The sequence below is a fragment of the Cryptomeria japonica genome, chromosome 9, assembly GCF_030272615.1.
Source record: "Cryptomeria japonica chromosome 9, Sugi_1.0, whole genome shotgun sequence".
Taxonomy (NCBI): Eukaryota; Viridiplantae; Streptophyta; class Pinopsida; order Cupressales; family Cupressaceae; genus Cryptomeria; species Cryptomeria japonica.
The window spans coordinates 428,244,039-428,263,395 of NC_081413.1; positions in this window are offsets into that span (position 1 = coordinate 428,244,039).

The window sequence follows — 19,357 nt, forward strand, 5'->3', positions numbered from 1 at the left end:
AACCGCTTTTAGCTCTTCCAGGTCCTTATTCACTTTCTTTTCCTTCCTCTTTCCACGGGTGCGAGTTTTGGGACCTTGGGCTTCCCCTGTTCCTTCTACATCCAGGTCAATTTCCTGGGTTTCCTTTTCATCATCCTTGTGCACATGTTATTTCAAAGAAAATGATGCTTTATCGTGATTTATGATCAAATGAAATTTTTGTGTTGCTCTTATGATTTGCAAGTCGTGCCCTAGATTTGATTTGATGCGTGATGCCCCCTTGGGAGATGAATCAATATTTTGATGATTTGTGTGTAGGGTGTATGATTTTGTCTATGTGAAATGTTTGAAATTGATTCATCTCCCGATAATGTACATTGTGCAGGGTATAAGGGAGACCGCGAGCAAATTACATGCCCGGTTTCCTAACCCTAATTTCATTTTCCTCCTATAAAAGGGGAAAAGGGTTTTGATTTGATTCATTTGTGCATTGTTGACTTTGGAGAAAGAGAATTTGGAGAGAAGTCAAAATGCCTATTCCGTATTCCAGGCATCATTTTGAGCGCATTCGGAGGTACCAGAGACCTACCGCATATGGACCACTAGTAAGTCAACACTTTTGACCCTTTTTTGATTTTTGATTTTGTTGTTTTTGGTCATTTTTTTATTTTTGAAATTCGGTTTTAGCGTTTTAGCGCGTCAAAGTCACAAATTAGCGCATACGAAGATTTAGGTAGCGCATGAAGCTTGATTTTAGGGCTGCGTCCGAAATAAAATAGCGTAGTGCATAGAAAGTCTAGGTTAGCGTAGGGAGTGAAAATAGCGCATGTAGAATGTAGGGTAGCACTTCAGGTCAACAGGGTAGCACATAGGGTAGACCTAGCGCATAGGGGTCACAGGGGTTCACATGGCTAAGGGGTTTTAGCGCATAGGTAGACCTAGCGCATAGGGTCAAATAGGTAGCGCCAGCTAGGTATAGGTTAGCGCATGGATAGGTTTTAGCACATAGGGTAGGTTAGGTGGCGCATGGGGGGAAAAGATTAGCACGTAGAGTCAGTCTAGTGCATAGGGTGAATGGAGTAGCACGTAGGAAAAACAGCTTAGCGCATGGGTAGATTTTAGCGCGTAGACAACCTATTTTAGCGCATCCGAAAAAAATTTGCGAGATGAGGTGATTTATGAATTGTTGTGTTTTGTTGTCATGAGTTTTATTGATTTGTCCAATATGAGTGTCGATATAACTTGTTTTGATTTGCGATATTTCAAGTTATGCATAGATATCAATGTGTTGTGTTAATCAAAATATGATTTGTTTTTGCACTTTGTTTCAAGTTCAATGTGTGAAGCCTGATTTGTGTTACAAGTTGATATGGGTTGGAAACATGAGTTGTTTTACAAGCTGATATGGGTGGGAAACTTCAGTTGTTTTACAAGTTTATGTGATTTGGAGACTTGAGTTGTGTTACAAGTTTTGATATGGTTTTTGATAACTTGAGTTGTTTTACAAGTTGATATGAAATGATAGGTGTAGATAGGAAATCTGGAAATCATCAAAGAAAAGTAAACAATAGCCTAGTTCAATCACAAAAACTAAAATGCAGTGATAACAATCCTAATTACACTCAATAAAGATATGAAAACAAGACATCAATTCAAACGCAAACCATTGCAAACTTGAATGTCTCCTTCATGTGGCTCCATTGTCCTTCTTTCTCCTTCAAATAGCTTTGTTTGTGGATCTCACCTACTAGTGCATAGGCATGATGTGAAAGCAAGTAGACAAGATGATAGCGCAAGAATACTCAAAGCGTGATTGATTCGACCAGGGATCAGGGATCAGGGGTCAGGGGTTTTGATTGAAGAAATTCATCCAATTTATAGACAAATTGGAGAAAAGACCAGATTAGCATGAAAGTGATTTGAATAGAAATTCAAATCAAGAATAGCAAAATTATGACAAGTTATGACAAATTGCTATGCAAGGATTTATGATGATTTATGACAATTTATGACAAATTTCTATGCAAGGATTTATGACAAGAATTTGAAATAGAAATAGACATTTAGGAATTTAGGAGAAATTAGAAAATTAGGTTAGAAATGATGACTTGGAAATTAGGTAAATTAATTAATAATTTCTCATTCATTAATTAATTTACAAAAAGAGGAGGAATTAATTAGCCAATTAAATAAACATTTAATTGTGACAAGAAGACTTAGGATAAATAAATAAATTATTTAACCTAAAGGGGAGATGACAAACAAGATTAAATGAATAAATCATAAAACCTAGAAGATAAATTAGAAATGCAAGGACGACAATTAGGTCTTGATGTAAGATTGATTTGATGTCGATTCGATCATGATTTTGAATTGATAAATGATTCATACTGATAAGTGATTTGATTGATAAACAATTGAGATTGGTTGACAAATTGACCAATATTGATAAAGAGACCAAATTGATATGCGCCAATTGACATGATTGAAGAGGACAAGGATCGATGACAAATCAATCGCAAAATTGATGAGATTGACAAGGACGAGGATCGATGACAAATCGATCACAAGGTGACAAGATTGACAAGAGGACAAGGATCGATGACAAATCGATCACAAAATAACAAAATTGCCAAGCACAAGGATTGACCAAAATCATGACTGAAGATTGTTATCGACAAGACCAAATTCGAAAGCGAGGCAAATGAAGAATGCAGAAGAAGGACTCGATGCTCGCAAATGATAAAGACCAAGTACACAACATAGAAGAAATGTTAATGCGACGCAAAAATCTAAAATAAGGCAATGCGCCAATGTTAAAGTATGACTCCACAAGCGTTGACCATTTTTAGGTGTCTACATTTTGCCCCTCTTTGAGACAATGTGATTTTAAGCGTTGTTTCAAAGAACAATAATGAAAATGCCCCAGACAATAATAATGACATATGCATGCCCCCTTGAGGAATTGGCCGGAAAAATCCAGAAAAGAGGCCAAGTGATCGATAAGAATGACAGAAGACGATAGGTTCGAACGGACTGCCAAGACTGATGGAAGAAATGTTAGTAAGAAGAAATTAGACAGAGGACAGTTAGAGATGAAGGAAAACTTGCTTTCACATATGCACATAAGTAGGTGAGAACCTTTATTTAATGTAGCAAAGCGGATGCAGAGCATCATGGCATTGAAGGCCAGAGCTGAAACGCAACCCCTTTTGCAAAAGACAGACACATCACACACAAGGAATGAGTGAAGCATCCTAGGGTGCATACATCAAGGGTCGAGGTATGTGCGACGTTCACAAAGTGAACGTACTTATCACAGACACCCAATGATATAGTTGCCCCAGTTTGTGACAAACATTCCACAAACAGCAATCACAACAAAAAAGAAAGGGACCACGAACCATCCCGGTCACTCTAAATCACTCAGTGACATCATCAAGCAACATAGGAACATGATCAAAGCCAAAGATAAATCAATAAAAAGATAAGACTCGCTAATTCCAACAAGTCAAACAAACATCTTGATCTTCATTGTCAAAAGTTGAAAGTGTTGATAGGACGATCATGATGTCTGGTTTCAGGACATGTGGTACCCCATCTAAGACAGGACACAGTCTAGTTTCGAGTATACCACACCCTGTATAAGACCCATGATAGTAGTGACAAGGACAAATATGCTGACATTCGATTGAGAAGACAATTGTGATCAGTTTGAATGTCTGGTTTGATTGAAAAAGTTCATCTGTTAATGCATGATTCCATTAAAGCACAATGTGTGATTGCGTGTCATTGGAGGGATGCTCAGTGATCTGTCTTATGCACCAAGAGGATTTTTTTTTTTGTTTTGCTTGTCGAGTTTTTATAATGTTTTTGTTCATTTTTTCAGGACTTTATTTGGTTTTTTGGGGATTTTTTCAGGACATTATTCAATTTTTTTGGATTTTTTCAGGACATTTTTCAATTTTTTTGGATTTATTTCAGGACATTTTTCAATTTTTTTGGATTATTTCAGGACATTTTTTAATTTTTTTGGATTATTTCAGGACATTTTTCAAATTTTTTGGATTTATTTCAGGGCATTTTTCAATTTTTTTGGATTATTTCAGGGCATTTTTCAATTTTTTATGATTTTTTTTAGGACATTATTTGATTTTTAGAGAATTTTTTCAGGACATTTTTGAATTTTTTTGGATTATTTCAGGACATTTTTCGATTTTTTTTTGGATTATTTCAGGACATTTTTCAATTTTTTATGATTTTTTTTAGGACATTATTTGATTTTTAGAGAATTTTTTCATGACATTTTGCAATTTTTTTTGGATTTTTTCAGGACATTTTTCAATTTTTTTTGGATTATTTCATGACATTTATCAATTTTTTTGGATTATTTCAGGACATTTTTCAGTTTTTTATGATTTTTGCCCCCAGTGTCTAGCAAGGCAAGGAATATGACAAGTGAATAAATAGGCTTTCTGAAATGATGGTGGATAGAGGGAAGACAAAGGCCTTTTATCATGGAGACAATATGGATGCAATTTTCAAGGGCTATGACGTGATGGGACAAGAGACTGGATATGACAATGTAAAGCAGGAACATGGCATGAGGGACATGCCAAGAGGTGTTTGAAACCATGTTTAAATTTTGCATCCTTATGTCAAATCAAGATCAAGGAATGAAAAAAAGTGTACGGATAGTGATAAGATATGGATAGGATAAGCAAGACCAAGAATGGATAAGGGACATGGACTGAAGGTCGAGATAGGATACGGGATAGTGGCAGAAAGTTGCAATAAGACAGGGAATATGGATGAAAGGTTGTAATAAGCAAATGGATAAATGACCAAAAGCTATGATAGACTGAAAGCTGCAAACAAGATGCATGATGCTCATGAAGATCGTCAGCCTTGTCAAGATCAAAGGTGGAAAGGGAAACTGGACATGAGGGACAATAGGATATGAAGGGTAATGACAGGGGTTCTACAGGATAATGGAACAATGAAGGACAAAAGGATATGATAGGATAAAACCTGCCCCCAAGTGTGGTGTGCAAGAAGTTCATAAATTACGCATGACGCCTATTTGCTAGGTTTTCATCATGATACTTGCCCAAGGCGCCTGTTTGCCAGGTTTTCACCAGTGGATGAATTATTTTTGCTTTACTTTTTTTTTCTTTCTTTTTTCTTTTTTTTCAATTTTTTTTTTTTCAATTTTTTTTTGTATTTTGACATTTTAGTCGAAAATGGACACATGATAGGGGATGGAAGAAGGACTCAAGCGTCTTTTGTTTTTTTTTGGATAGAAGCCTTGAAAAAAATGGATCATGACCTTAAAAGTATGCTCAAAGACGTTGGTAGGATAAGGACATGGAAAATAAGATGAAACTAAGGCAAGGATTTATGCAAAGGATTGGATCAAAGGGATCGAAGGATGAAAAATATACATTGGATAATGGATAGGGTATTGGAAGAACTGTGCTTGAGTGGATAGAAATGTAGGCAAGATCAACATTGGCACACACCTTGAGGGGTGATGGACTAATGGAGGAAAAATGTATTTTGGATATTGAGATTTTGACGGAGGAATAGCTTGGGATTTTGGGACATAAGGGCCCAAAATGGATGAAGAAGGTGATAGAGGAACAAATTTGAGAGGTTTGGATGGAGGAATAGCAATTTTGGAGGCCAAGTTTGATTTTTCTTTAGGTTTTTGTGCTTCAAGGAGCCGCTTAGGGATCCACATGGTTTTTGATTTTTCATGCTTTTGTGGTTCCTTGGAGTGCATTGCTAACACAAGGGATTTAGGAACCCATATAGATTTTAACTTTTCTTTATTTTGCTCAATGGGCCTTTGTGGCCTTTTGGATATTTCTTTTTCTTTATAGATCATATTGTTCTTTGTTTTGACATGTCGATTCTATTGGACATGTTGACCCTTGAATACATGTGGATTGCTAGACTTATGACTTTTATACTTGGCATCCAAATTGCTTGGAGGGGGAAAGGAATGCATGGATGGATATGAATGAAATGGAGTTCTTTTGGATTGATGAAATTTACTCAAGGATGTGTGCCTTTGCTAACCTTGCATAAAGGATGAGGGGATATAAGGACCTAAGATGGATGGAAAGTATGATGGGGAAGGTGTATGTTTTGATTTTGATGGAGGGATACCAACATCTTGAGGAATTTCACTGAGTCCATGACCCTTAATATTTTCTTTGATATTGAGGAGTTCTTTCTTGTGAAGGTCTACTCCTTTTCCTTTATGAATTTTTTGACTTGTAGGATACTCTTTTCTTTGGGAAGAAGACATGAGTCCATTATGAGGTGGATATGATATGAGAGAAATAATGAGATCTTGAAGTGGATTAGATTGCACCAAAGTGGAAGAACCCATTATGCATGTCAAGGGTTCATGAACATCTTGCACTGACACATTAGAATCATGAAGGGGATTAGGATCATGAGGGGGACTAGGATTGTGTAGTGGACATGGTTCAATGATAGGCTCTTCAAGAGATGGAATGGGAGAAATAATGGGATCATCAAAAGAAATGCAATCTTGGAGTGTATATGGAGAATTAAGACAAGGAGATGGAGGAACAAAAGGATTTTGTGGAGGATTTAAAGGAATAATTTGATCTTGACAAGGAGGAAGATCATTGGAATCCTCTTTAAAGGTGCTTTGCTCTTGACTTTTAATGGGATCATCGGAAAGGATGGAAGGGATATCTTCATCTTTCTTAGGAAGTGAAATGTCAATGGGATTTGAAAGGGTGTTGTGTTCTTGGATAGAATGGACAGGAATAATGGAATCATTGTGAGTGTCTGAGGAAATGGGATCCTGGTCAACAATTGGATGGGATGATAAGGTTTCAGGATCTTGATCTTGATTTTCTTTAGGACTCATTTCTTCATGCTCTAAATTATCCTCTTGACATGAGGTTGGACTGTGGATATGCATGGGGGATTCTGACAAGGGATCAATGGTTTGGCATGAAGGAAATGCACTTTGAACATTTGTGATGGATTCTGGCAAGGAATCAATGCTTGAACATGAGGAAGAGGGACTTCGAATGGGGTCCTCTAAAACAGGTAATGGCAATAAAGTGCATGGTGGCATTGGGTCTTGTATTTCTGAAACATGACAAGGATGTGCATCATGAATTGGATTATCTTGACAATCAATTATGGATAGCTCTTGGATAATTGTATCCTTGGGTGTATTATTTGATGAGGACAATATGGAAGGTTCTTGTGAAACTTCTAGAGGTGTAGGGATAGATGCCACTGGAGAGTCAATTTGCTTGTGAGGGGATGAGGCATTGCTAGACATAAGTGTATTATTTTGATCTTCCTCAAAGAACTCACTTGGTAATTTCCTTAAGATCATTTCAATAAAGCCACCTTTCTTTCGAGGTTTTGACATGGTTGTATCTGGAATTTGAACTTGTTTGGCAAGGAGTTGGTTCTAATCTAATGTCATGTTTTGATATTGGACTTGGTTCAATTGTTCTGACATGTTTGAAACTTGGGTTGGTGTGTGTTGCAACCTTTGTTTTTGAATGTTTGGTTGTGGTTGTTGACATTGATATTCCACCATTGGTTGAGCCATTTGTTGACATTGTATAGTTGGTTGGACATTTTGTTGAAATTGGACCATTGGTTGTATTGGTTGTATATGTTGAACAATTGGTTGAACCATTGGTTGTATTGGTTGAAAATCTGATTAATAGTAAACACCTTCTTGTTCTTGTTGTGGAGGCACATAATGTTAAAATTGATGTTGTCTCCTTTCTTGAAATTGTTTCATCATCTCTATTTGGGAGAGAAGAGCTGGTATGTCTGATCGGTCAAGAAGAGATCTTACATCAATTGTCTCAATCTTTGGATTTTGACTTGGAAATTTTTGAAACATTTTGGACATTTGTGATCTATTCTTCTCAATGTTTTTCACTCTTTGTTCCAATATCTCCTCTTCTTGAGCTAGTTTCTCCTCTAGTTTTTGTATTTGGAGACTTGTTTCATCATAAAAAGTTTGATCGATATTGCCTTGTTGTTGGGTTGCATATAATTGTGATTGCCTTGGATTAAAATTCGATTGCATTGTTGGTTGATATGTCAAACTTTGTTGCATCATTGGTGCTTGGAACCTTGTTTCAATAGACATGTCACTATGCAAATGCAATATTTTTGGAATTTTTTGATTTTAAAAGGATGATGTATGATATGCAACTATATGCAAACTAAATAGACGAAAATGCAATCTATGACAAGAATACAACCTATGTTTTTGGTTGTTTTTTCAAAATTTTGACAAACTTTTTGGAATGCAAATCTAAAAAAAGAGACCCTTAGGAAATTGAAATGATGTCTAGACCTCAAAGGACAAAAGGACCAAGTGACAATAGGACAAATTGACAATGTCTCACCTATATGCTTGGATACTAAGCTAGGTTTGACCAAATGACATTGATGACAAAAGACAAAAGTTTGATAAGGTCTAGACTTCCTAACAATGACTTAGGGTTTATTCAAAGGTTTGCATTACTCAAGTATGACAAAACCTAGTTTTTGAGACTACGTGCAAGAAAGCAATGATTATGACAATGACTCAGGATATGATATGAAAATGATCTAAGGATATGATATGACAATGCAATGATAAGAAAATACGAAGACCAATGACTTGGAATATGCGAAATGCAACCTATGCAACCTAAATGGAAATCTGTCTTGGATATGACAATGAAATGCAAACTTAGGGAAAAAAATGATCTTGGACCTAAGTGCAAAATGAGGACGCTTTCAATGAAAAGGACTAAAATGAAAGGAGATGACAATATGCCTTAGGACCTAAGTGGGACTATGCAAAACCTAGCCTAAAGTGACATGAATGTTGAAACAAAGACATTTAATGTGTTGACGACCATGTTCAAATGTTGGATGAATACTTAGACAAACTTGGACCTTTGTTTGGATTGTGTTTTGAGCTGAATGTTGTTGATTTTTAAAATACAAGTTGATTATGAGCACTTTTTTTTGAAGGCTTGTTTTTAATTTAACCTTTGACAATCACGGAAAACAGAATGTTTGTTTGACTTTGACTCAAAACAATCAAGCACATTTACAACAAATCCTACGGATGGCAAGGGCAATATCTGTTGAATCCTCTAACCATAAAATACAACACTTAGCCAAATAGCTAGACGCTTGGTAGCACTGGCTCCCCCTTACAGTGCACTCACTTCTCGGGCATACCAAGCTTCGAGTTCAAGGGGCATCACTTCCCAAGAACTTGCTATCTCTAACTAAGGAGTACATGAGAGGTGTCTTTGGCATGCGCGTATCACAATGCCTGAGCCAACAGATAGAAGGTTTTTGGCATCTAAACAAGAGCTTCTAGTAAAGTCATCCGTTCGGGTGGGTATTCATCCGGTGAATAAATCATCGCAATACCATTCCAGCACCCATTGTCTACAACTTTCGTTGCATCCACAGTTATTTAGAGTGGTTCCGAAGAGCTTGGTTTTAGCCCATCACCACTTAGGGTCATTCTCTCTCACCAATGCTTGTGCGAAGTGCCAGGCAAATCGGGAGGCAGGCCCAATTCTAAGGGTTAAAACATGCAATCAAACTAAAAGCAATCAAAGTATGCATGGTGTTCATTAACCTTTAGGAATAAATGTGCAACTACTTTAAAAATCACATGCAAGATGTTTTTAATAGAAGTCTTTGACCACGTCCTACATAAGATTTGTTAGTAGTTTCATTCTTAGTCTTTGTCACATGTAATGCCAAGGTGCTGCACAGAGAATTAGTACCAAAGAAAACCAGAATATAAGAACAGAATGCAAAACAAAGCAATTTGCAAGTAAAAACACTGCTTTTTACCTCTGTTTCTGGCCTTACACAGGCGTAGAATGTCTCACACAGGTGCAAAACTCAGTAACACAGGTGCAGAATACAGTAACATAGGTGCATATCCCTTTGACATAGGTGCAAAAGTCCTTGACATAGGCGCAGATTGCTTGACACAGGCGCAGAACTCTCCTACATAGGCGCAGAAGTGCCCAGAAAGCCCTGCATTACCCTATTTCTTGGGTTTTTCACTTGTAAATCAACTCATAATCATGGTTAGGGGGTTAGTTCACATTGGGTTCACCAATTAATGTAGCTAGGAAATATGGAAATCATCAAAGCAAAGTAAACAATAGCCTAGTTCAATCATGAAAACTAAAATGCAGTGATAACAATCCTAATTACACTCAATAAAGACATGAAAACAAGACATCAATTCAAACGCAAACCATTGCAAACTTGAATGTCTCCTTCATGTGGCTCCATTGTCCTTCTTTCTCCTTCAAATAGCTTTGTTTGTGGATCTCACCTACTAGTGCATAGGCATGATGTGAAAGCAAGTAGACAAGACGATAGCGCAAGAATACTCGAAGCGTGATTGATTCGACCAGGGATCAGGGATGAGGGGTCAGGGGTTTTGATTGAAGAAATTCATCCAATTTATAGACAAATTGGAGAAAAGACCAGATTAGCATGAAAGTGATTCGAATGGAAATTCAAATCAAGAATAGCAAAATTATGACAAGTTATGACAAATTGCTATGCAAGGATTTATGACCATTTATGACAATTTATGACAAATTGCTATGCAAGGATTTATGACAAGAATTTGAAATAGAAATAGACATTTAGGAATTTAGGAGAAATTAGAAAATTAGGTTAGAAATGATGACTTGGAAATTAGGAAATTGATGAAAATTAGGTAAATTAATTAATAATTTCTCATTCATTAATTAATTTACAAAAAGAGGAGGAATTAATTAGCCAATTAAATAAACATTTAATTGTGACAAGAAGACTTAGGATAAATAAATAAATTATTTAACCTAAAGGGGAGATGACAAACAAGATTAAATGATTAAACATAAAACCTAGAAGATAAATTAGAAATGCAAGGATGACAATTAGGTCTTGATGTAAGATTGATTTGATGTCGATTCGATCATGATTTTGAATTGATAAATGATTCATACTGATAAGTGATCTGATTGATAAACAATTGAGATTGGTTGACAAATTGACCAATATTGATAAAGAGACCAAATTGATATGCGCCAATTGACATGATTGAAGAGGACAAGGATCGATGAAAAATCAATCACAAAATTGAACAAGGACGAGGATCGATGACAAATCGATCGCAAGGTGACAAGATTGACAAGAGGACAAGGATCGATGACAAATCGATCGCAAAATAACAAAATTGCCAAGGACAAGGATTGACCAAAATCATGACTGAAGATTGTTATCGACAAGACCAAATTCAAAAGCGAGGCAAATGAAGAATGCAGAAGAAGGACTCGATGCTCACAAATGATAAAGACCAAGTACGCAACATAGAAGAAATGTTAATGCGACGCAAAAACCTAAAATAAGGCAATGCGCCAATGTTAAAGTATGACTCCGCAAGCGTTGACCATTTTTAGGTGTCTACAATAAGATTTTGAACTTGATGTAGATGAGCAAATTGTTTCATGTTGTTGATGTGAGTTTGATTTTGATATCTTTGTTTTGATGTAGAAACTGATATTGGACTCATTTTGCTAGTTGACAAGAGCGATTGGGCGTGGTTTAGTCGCGTGAGCGATTTCCCAGGCCTTGGACTCTAATACCACGGTTGACACAGGCCGACCTGGATATCATTGAGAGATGCGGTTTGATGTCCCTTTTGGATATGCCTCGGTTCACTGTGAACCGGGGGCTACTTATAGCGCTCGCAGAGAGGTGGCATAGTGACACGAACACCTTCCATTTTGCCACAGGTGAAATGACAGTCACACCAGAGGACTATTGCAGGATTCTGTGTATACCAGTAGTAGGTGCACTACTACCATATGAGCAGTCGGAGGAGGGCGGCAAAGAGGCACTCCGCTGCATTTTTCATGATGAGACAGTCTGCGGATATGAGATCCCATGGCAGGAGTTCCTAGACCTTGATTATGCACCACTTCCATCAGTATTGGCAGGGTTTATTGGTGGATTCCTTTGTCTTGATCGTAGGTCAAAGGGATTCTCTGTGGGATGGGGGTTGGTGTTAGAGGAGATGGTCACACATGGTCGCAGGTTTGCGTGGGGATCAGCTATACTAGCTCATCTGTACAGGGACCTACATGAGGTGGTATACCTAGGTTATAGCAGTTTGTCAGCTGGCATGACGCTCTTACAGGTATGGTGTTGGGAGCACATTTTGGTTGCTAGGCCATTAGTAGACAAAGATAGGCCCGTTGGATGTGCATATGCTTATGGATACAGGGGTCTAGTTGTCCAGTGGAAGCTGGGAAAACTAGAGCATTGGAGGAGAGTGTTGGATGACATCGATACGGTCACATGGCAATCATATACAGGGTGCGAGGTGTGGGCAGAGGATGGGCTAGAGATGCCCTACGTGTTCATGACGAGATATCTGATTGGGAGGACCCCATTTGTTATTGAGAGGTTTGTGGTGACTAGAGTTTTGAGACAATTTGGTCGACAGTAGGGTATACCTTAGGGGGCTTGCTTATATGCATGGTGGAGGTAGGACATATCAGATTGGGGCCCTACCATTGATAGCGTGGTGGCGGTGGAGGAGTTTGTCAGTTTGGCGGGTCAAATATGGGTTTATGCCCTAGAGATTTTGGATGTGGGCATGACCGATGAGTTTGCGAGATTGTTTGTTGCGCGGGCAGTGGCTAGGATATCGGATCCCGAGGAGATGCGGCCGGCATTTGATGATGATGATGAGGAGGGAGAGGGAGATGATGAGGATGATGGAGATGGTGGAGGAGGACGATGAGGGAGAGGAGTTAGAGGAGATAGAGGTGTGGAGAGAGCAGTCAGACAGGCGGTGATAGATAGGGGGAGAGGCGGATTGGCTATTGGAGCTGGTGGAGAGGGGAGGGTGGGGGAGGTTCTAGCTGCAGTGGGGGGTACTGATGAGGCAATTCGGCCAGCACAGAAGAGGAGGACAGATGTGCTCCCACCTCCAGCACCGAGGATAGGCAGAGTTAGAGGGGATGCCCCTGTACAGATACCGCTACGAGTTCGGGTCCCTACTCATGTTGAGGATGCACAGATTTAGATCCTACAGGTGACTGTATAGCAGCTGTAGGCATAGGTTTTGACATATCAACGGTAGATTGTACAGTTGACCACTGAGCGGGACACAGAGATAGAGCGGAGGGGGTGAGCGGAGGAGCTTGCAGCCAGTGTGCAGAGAGCAATGGCAGGTGATTCGATGAGAGACACCCTGAGAGAGCTATCTTTGAGAGCTCAGGAGGCGGAGTACTACCGTCGGCATTATGAGGTTGCGGTACCCAGGGATCACTGAGTACAGAGCTTCACATAGTCAAGATCTAGACGATCGCGAGATACTAGGTCGTGGTCCGAGAGCCAAGGTGTGACAGGGCCATCGAGACAGGATCCCCCTGGAGATCCAGGGGTGGGGACAACCATCTCCGTCAAGGGATAGCCATACTTGAGAGACGTGGTCTCTATTGTATTTTTTATCATTGTATTCTTTGTACTGGACACAAAGATGATAGATTTTGTACATTTTGATCATTTTTGGAGATATATATATACGGCATCATTATCTTTGATCATGTGGTGCGTTTATATGGATGGATGTGCTTATGTGTTCTTTTCGTTATGTGATGATGATGTAATGCTTAAATATATGATATAATGTATGATGCATGATGTATGCTTTTAATATGTTTGTGAGATGTATCTTGAAAATGAGATGTATGATTTTATATGCTGTGAAATGTATCTTTGAGATATATGATAATTATATGCGATGAAATGAAAAAATGATATGCAACTATGTTAAAATGATATGCAATTAATTGTTTTTGGTAGCATCCTCATTCTGTATTTGCCATCCAATATAGCCATATGTTGTTTGCTTTCTTTGTAGGTATCATCATTGAGCATTGATTTGTTTAGGATATGTTGAAAATTTATACAAGCATAATGGTATAATGGAACCATAATGACCTGAGAAAAATTTACATGATGTTTGATTTTGCAAGATAGCACAAGTGTAAAGGTATAATTGAACCAGGATGACCTGAGTGCATATTGCGTAAACAGACAAGATTAAATCATTTGTATGCATGAAGTGGAATCAGGCCTTCAGTGATATTCGACGTATCACATCTCAAGGAAAGTATTCACACAGTACAAGTGATCGCTTCCCAGACAGAAGACTAAGAAAATATTGGAAGTTCCCCATGATCTCTAGCTTTGAATCCAATAATTGAAAAAGTTTAAAATGCAAAAGTAATCAAGATTTTTATGCGACAATGCAACATTCAGTACTTCAAAAAATCATCCAGCCTTGGTATTTCTGTGAATTTTTTTGTTTTGTTTTGCAATGAAGCATAGTTTTGGTTGTTGGATGCCATGCTTCTGAATTTTGTAAATAGTTTTGATGTCTTGAATGTGTGCAAGTTTTGGACGATTTTAATGCCCCTAGCTGAGTGTGCCTCTTGATGTGAATATGTACAGTGATTTCCAAGCCATGGTGGAATGTGTTAAGAGGATATATATGGATAAACCAGGATAGTGACTACGCTAAGTATGTCCTGAATGGATATGTGCTAAGTGTCAGGCGATGGCCGATAGTGTTTGTACGGATAAAATGGTATGGAGATAGATAGAGGAGCCATTCTTTCACAAGAGCGCCTGTTTACCAGGTTTTCACCATTTGTTTTTATTGTACTTTGTTTTTTGTTTTTTTTTTTGTTTTTTTGTTTTTTTTTTTGGCTTTTTCCGTGCACTATGCTACTTAAGTGTAGTACTTCTTCAGATGGATGTTGTTAGTTGGTTCGTCGAGCACATCTCCTTCTGAAGTTGTTAGCTGATAGGCACCTGATCCATAGACTAATATGATGACATAGGGACCCAACCAGTTAGGTTCAAATTTCCCTTTCTTTTCTCAATCTTGTTGATTTCTTGGATTTTCTTTGAGGACTAGGTCACCAACTTTGAAGTTGCGAGGGATGACCTTGTGATTGTAGCTCCTGCACATGCATTGTTGATATGCTTTGAGATGAGTGTAAGCATGCTGACGTCTTTCATCTAATAGTTCGAGTTCTTGTAGTCGATTAACTTGATACTCTTCATCTGGGATTAAACCTTTCAAAGAGACTCTGAGAGATGGGATTTCTACCTCCAGGGGTAAAATGGCTTTTGATCCATATACCAATGAGTATGGTGTTGCTCCTGTAGGTGTGCGGATACTGGTTCTATATGCCCAAAGTGCTGGATTGAGTTGTACGTGCCAATCTTTGCCTGCATCATTCACTGTTTTCTTTAGGATTTTCAAGATTGTCTTGTTGGATGCTTCTGCTTGACCATTTCCCTGTGGGTAGTATGGTGTAGAAAACCGATGTTGGATTTTAAATTTTTCACATAGTTCTTGTACATCTTGGTTTTTAAAAGGTCATCCATTATCTATGATGATTGAACTTGGAATACCATATCTGTAGATCAGATAATTTAGGATAAAAGAGGCAATTTGTTTCCTAGTCACTGTGGTCATGGGAACTACTTCCATTTGGTAAAGTATTATGTTTGCAATTATAATGAACTTGTGTCCATTTGAAGATGCAGGATGAATTTTGCCAACTAAGTCTAGTCCCCACTGACAAAAGGGCCAGGATGTCGTGAATGGCTGTAGTTCCTGTGTTGGTGCATGTATCAGATTACCATGGATCTGGCATTTAGGACATTTCTTGATGAAGTGATATGAGTCTTTCTCCTTTGGAGGCCAGTAGTATCCCATCCTTAGAAGTTTTTTAGCAAGAGTAGTACCACTCGAATGTGTGCCACAAATACCTTCATGAAGCTCATGTAAAGCGGAATCAAAATCATTACGATCAAGGCAATGAAGAAGAGTACCATCTAGACCTCGATGATACAAAGTATCAGCGGTAAGGGTATAACGGGCAGCTTGCCAGATAAAGTTATGTTTTTGGTTATGTGATTGGTCAATTGGTAAGATATTGTTCTTGAGGTAGTCGTATATTGGTCCATATAACGGAGAATCTGAACCAGTCAAGGCATAGATAACATGGGATTCAGAGTGGTCATAGGCTGGGGAGAACAGTTGCTCTACCAGGAACTCATAATGACTCTATTGCTCTGGAATTTGTAGTAATGAAGCGACAGTAGCCATGGCATCGGCTGCTTTGTTGTTCAACCTTGGTATTTTCTCGAAGGTGATGTGCACAAAATACTGTTTGAAGTCATCTACCATTCACTTGTAGGGTAGTAGCTTGTCATCCTTTGTCTGATAGTTGTTGTTGATTTGATTGACGACTAGTTGTGAGTCTCCATAGACTTTTAACTCTGTGATTTTCCATTCTACGGCCATTTTGATGCCTATAACCAATGCCTCATATTCAGCCACATTATTTGTGCATGGGAACATAAGCCTATATCATCTTGGTATAGTGTGTCCTTCAGGAGTGATGAATAGAATGCTAGCACCTGAACCATGTTGTGTGTAGGATCCGTCAAAGTATAGGGTCCATTGTTTGGTAGAAAGAGCAAGAACGTCTCTGTCTGGAAATTCAATCTCCATGGTTTGTTTTCCTAGTAGCGGTGCTTCAGCCAGCTGATCTGCAATTGCTTGTCCTTTGATGGCTCGTCTTTCTATGTATTGGATGTTGAATTCAATGAGAATCATGACCCATTTAGCCAATCGGCCTGTAAGAGCTGCCTTGCTGAGTAGATATTTGAGAGGATCAATTTTTGTGACTAGGTTAATGGTGTGTGCTAGCATATAATGTCAGAACTTCTGAGATGCGAAGACCACTGTCAGGCAAGCCTTTTCAATGAATGTATAGTTGAGTTCATAGCCATTCAATGTCCTACTGATATAATATATGGCACATTCCTTTCCTTGTTGATCTTCTTGTGCCAATAGTTCCCTTAGCGATATATCTGTTGTTGAGATATATAGGATAAGAGGCTTTCTTGTGACTGGTGGTACTAGAACTGGTGGATTCATCAGGTACTGTTTGATTTGCTAAAAATATTCTATACACTTGGTCTCCCATCTGAATGGTACATTTTTGTGTAGTAAATGGTTAAATGGTAGACTTTTATCTACTAGCTGAGCGATGAATCGCCTGATTGATTGAAGTCATCCTTGTAGAGATCTGAGTTGACTGATATTCTTTGGTGGTGGCATTTCCATAATGGCTTGTACCTTTGTTGGATCTACTTCGATACCTTTCGCTAAGACTATGTAGCCTAGTAACTTGCCTGATGTAACCCCGAAGACACACTTCTTAGGGTTGAGTCTGACTTGGAATTTCTCCAATCGATCAAAGATCTTTGTCAGGATGCTGAGATGTTCCACTCTAGTGAAGGATTTAGCTAGTAAATCATCCACATAATCTTCCATAAATGTGTGCATCATGTCATGAAATATTGTTGTCATTGCTCTTTGATAAGTGGCCCCTGCATTCTTTAAGCCAAAAGGCATAACATTCCAACAGTACGTTCCCCAAGGACAGGTGAACGCGGTTTTATCTTGATCTTCTGGGGCTATTTTGATTTGATTATAGCCTGAGAAACCATCCATTAGTGAGAGCATTGCATGCCCTACTATGAGATCTACAATTATGTCGATACTGGGCAGAGGAAAATCATCTTTTGGACAAGCTTTGTTGACTTCTCTGAAGTCCGTGCATATTCTGATACTACCATTTGGTTTTGATACTGGAACGATGTTGGAAATCCATTCTGCATAGTCAATAGGTCGGATGAATCCAACATCTAATAGTTTCTTTAGTTCAGTTTTGACCATGAGTGCTACCTGTGGATTCAACTTTCGTAGCTTTTTCTTGACTGGTTTAACTCCTGAAGAGATGGACAAGTGATGCATGATTAAGTGTGGATCCACTCCGGGCATATCAGCATATGACCAAGCAAAGTTAATTTGTTGTTCTTTAAAGAAAATGATGAATGTTGATCTTTCTTCCTCTGTTAGAGATTTTGCAAGGTGTATGTTTTTTACTACTTCTGTGGTACCAATGTTGATTGATTGAGTGGGCTCAATCAATATGGGTGATCGCTCATGAAAGTGCTCAGGAAGAGTGTCAAGTCTCCCATCGTTAGGTGCCTTAAAAAGGTTTTCACCCTCAGATGCATCCTTTATTTTTACTTTTTTGTGATCTAGAACTGCCATTGACTGGTTTTCAGCATCAGATCTTTCATTTGGTTTATTTTTGCGACTGAGAGACTTGGCACTCCCTGATTGGCAGACATCATTACTTTGTTCACTGGTAGAGCCTGTTTCCGGATTTACGGTACATAGGTAATGGATAATAGATTCATCATCTGAGAAAATTGGTATATCATGGATTTTAGGTTCATCCCAATCGATGAGGTCAAGAAAGAAAAGCGGTAAGGAATCGTTAGGTGGATCAAGTTCTGCTACTTTAAGTGTTAGGACAGAGTTTTCATCGTGATTGTTCTTGGTTTTAAAGAAGTCCAGGATTTCATCGAGGTCTTCGATGGTATTATCTTTCTGTATAGACTTGTTGATAATGTTTTTGTTCATTTTCCTTGGCGTCATAGATATTCTGTGGTCCAAATTCAAGAGGTCTATCTTCTGCGTTATGTTCTTCTTGAGAAAGGGATATGGAATTAATATCATTAGGGATATCTATAGTAGCATTGGAGCAGGTACCCCATTCATATTCATTGGAATCAGTCTCTGAGGCATCATCCCAGATTCTATCAGTGCTGTAAATAGGTATGTTGTATGGTGAAAACAAATCTTTGATGATGGATACCATTTTAATAGTTTTTGTTGATTCTGTGTCAGATCCTGCTTCTACTTTTTGTATTTGTTCATAGACTGTGCTTCCTCGAGGAGGAATAATGGTATCCGGAGATGATATTATTTGTTCTTGAGATATTGGTGTTTGACTATGAGCTACGGCTACAGATATGGCCTTCTTGTGGCTTAGAAGCTTTCCCTGATGTAACTTCTGATCTTGATGTTCCCGTGCCTTGCGGATTGTTTCTGCTGATTCAAAGAGTGTTTTCTACCAGGATTCTTCTTTGTACTTCTTCTTTACTTTCCATTGAGGTTTTGCAGTTATGCAGGGTGGCTTTCTTAATAAGAAAGTGAGCTTACAACCCAATCCTGCTTTGTTTCTACTAGGCTATGAAGGAAGATCTATGGGTTCAGTGACTCCTTCTTTGTGTTTCCCAATAGGTCCTTTAATGTCATATCCCATTTGCTGCATGATTAAGTATCCTTTTCCATACAGGTGTGTAGGTAGAA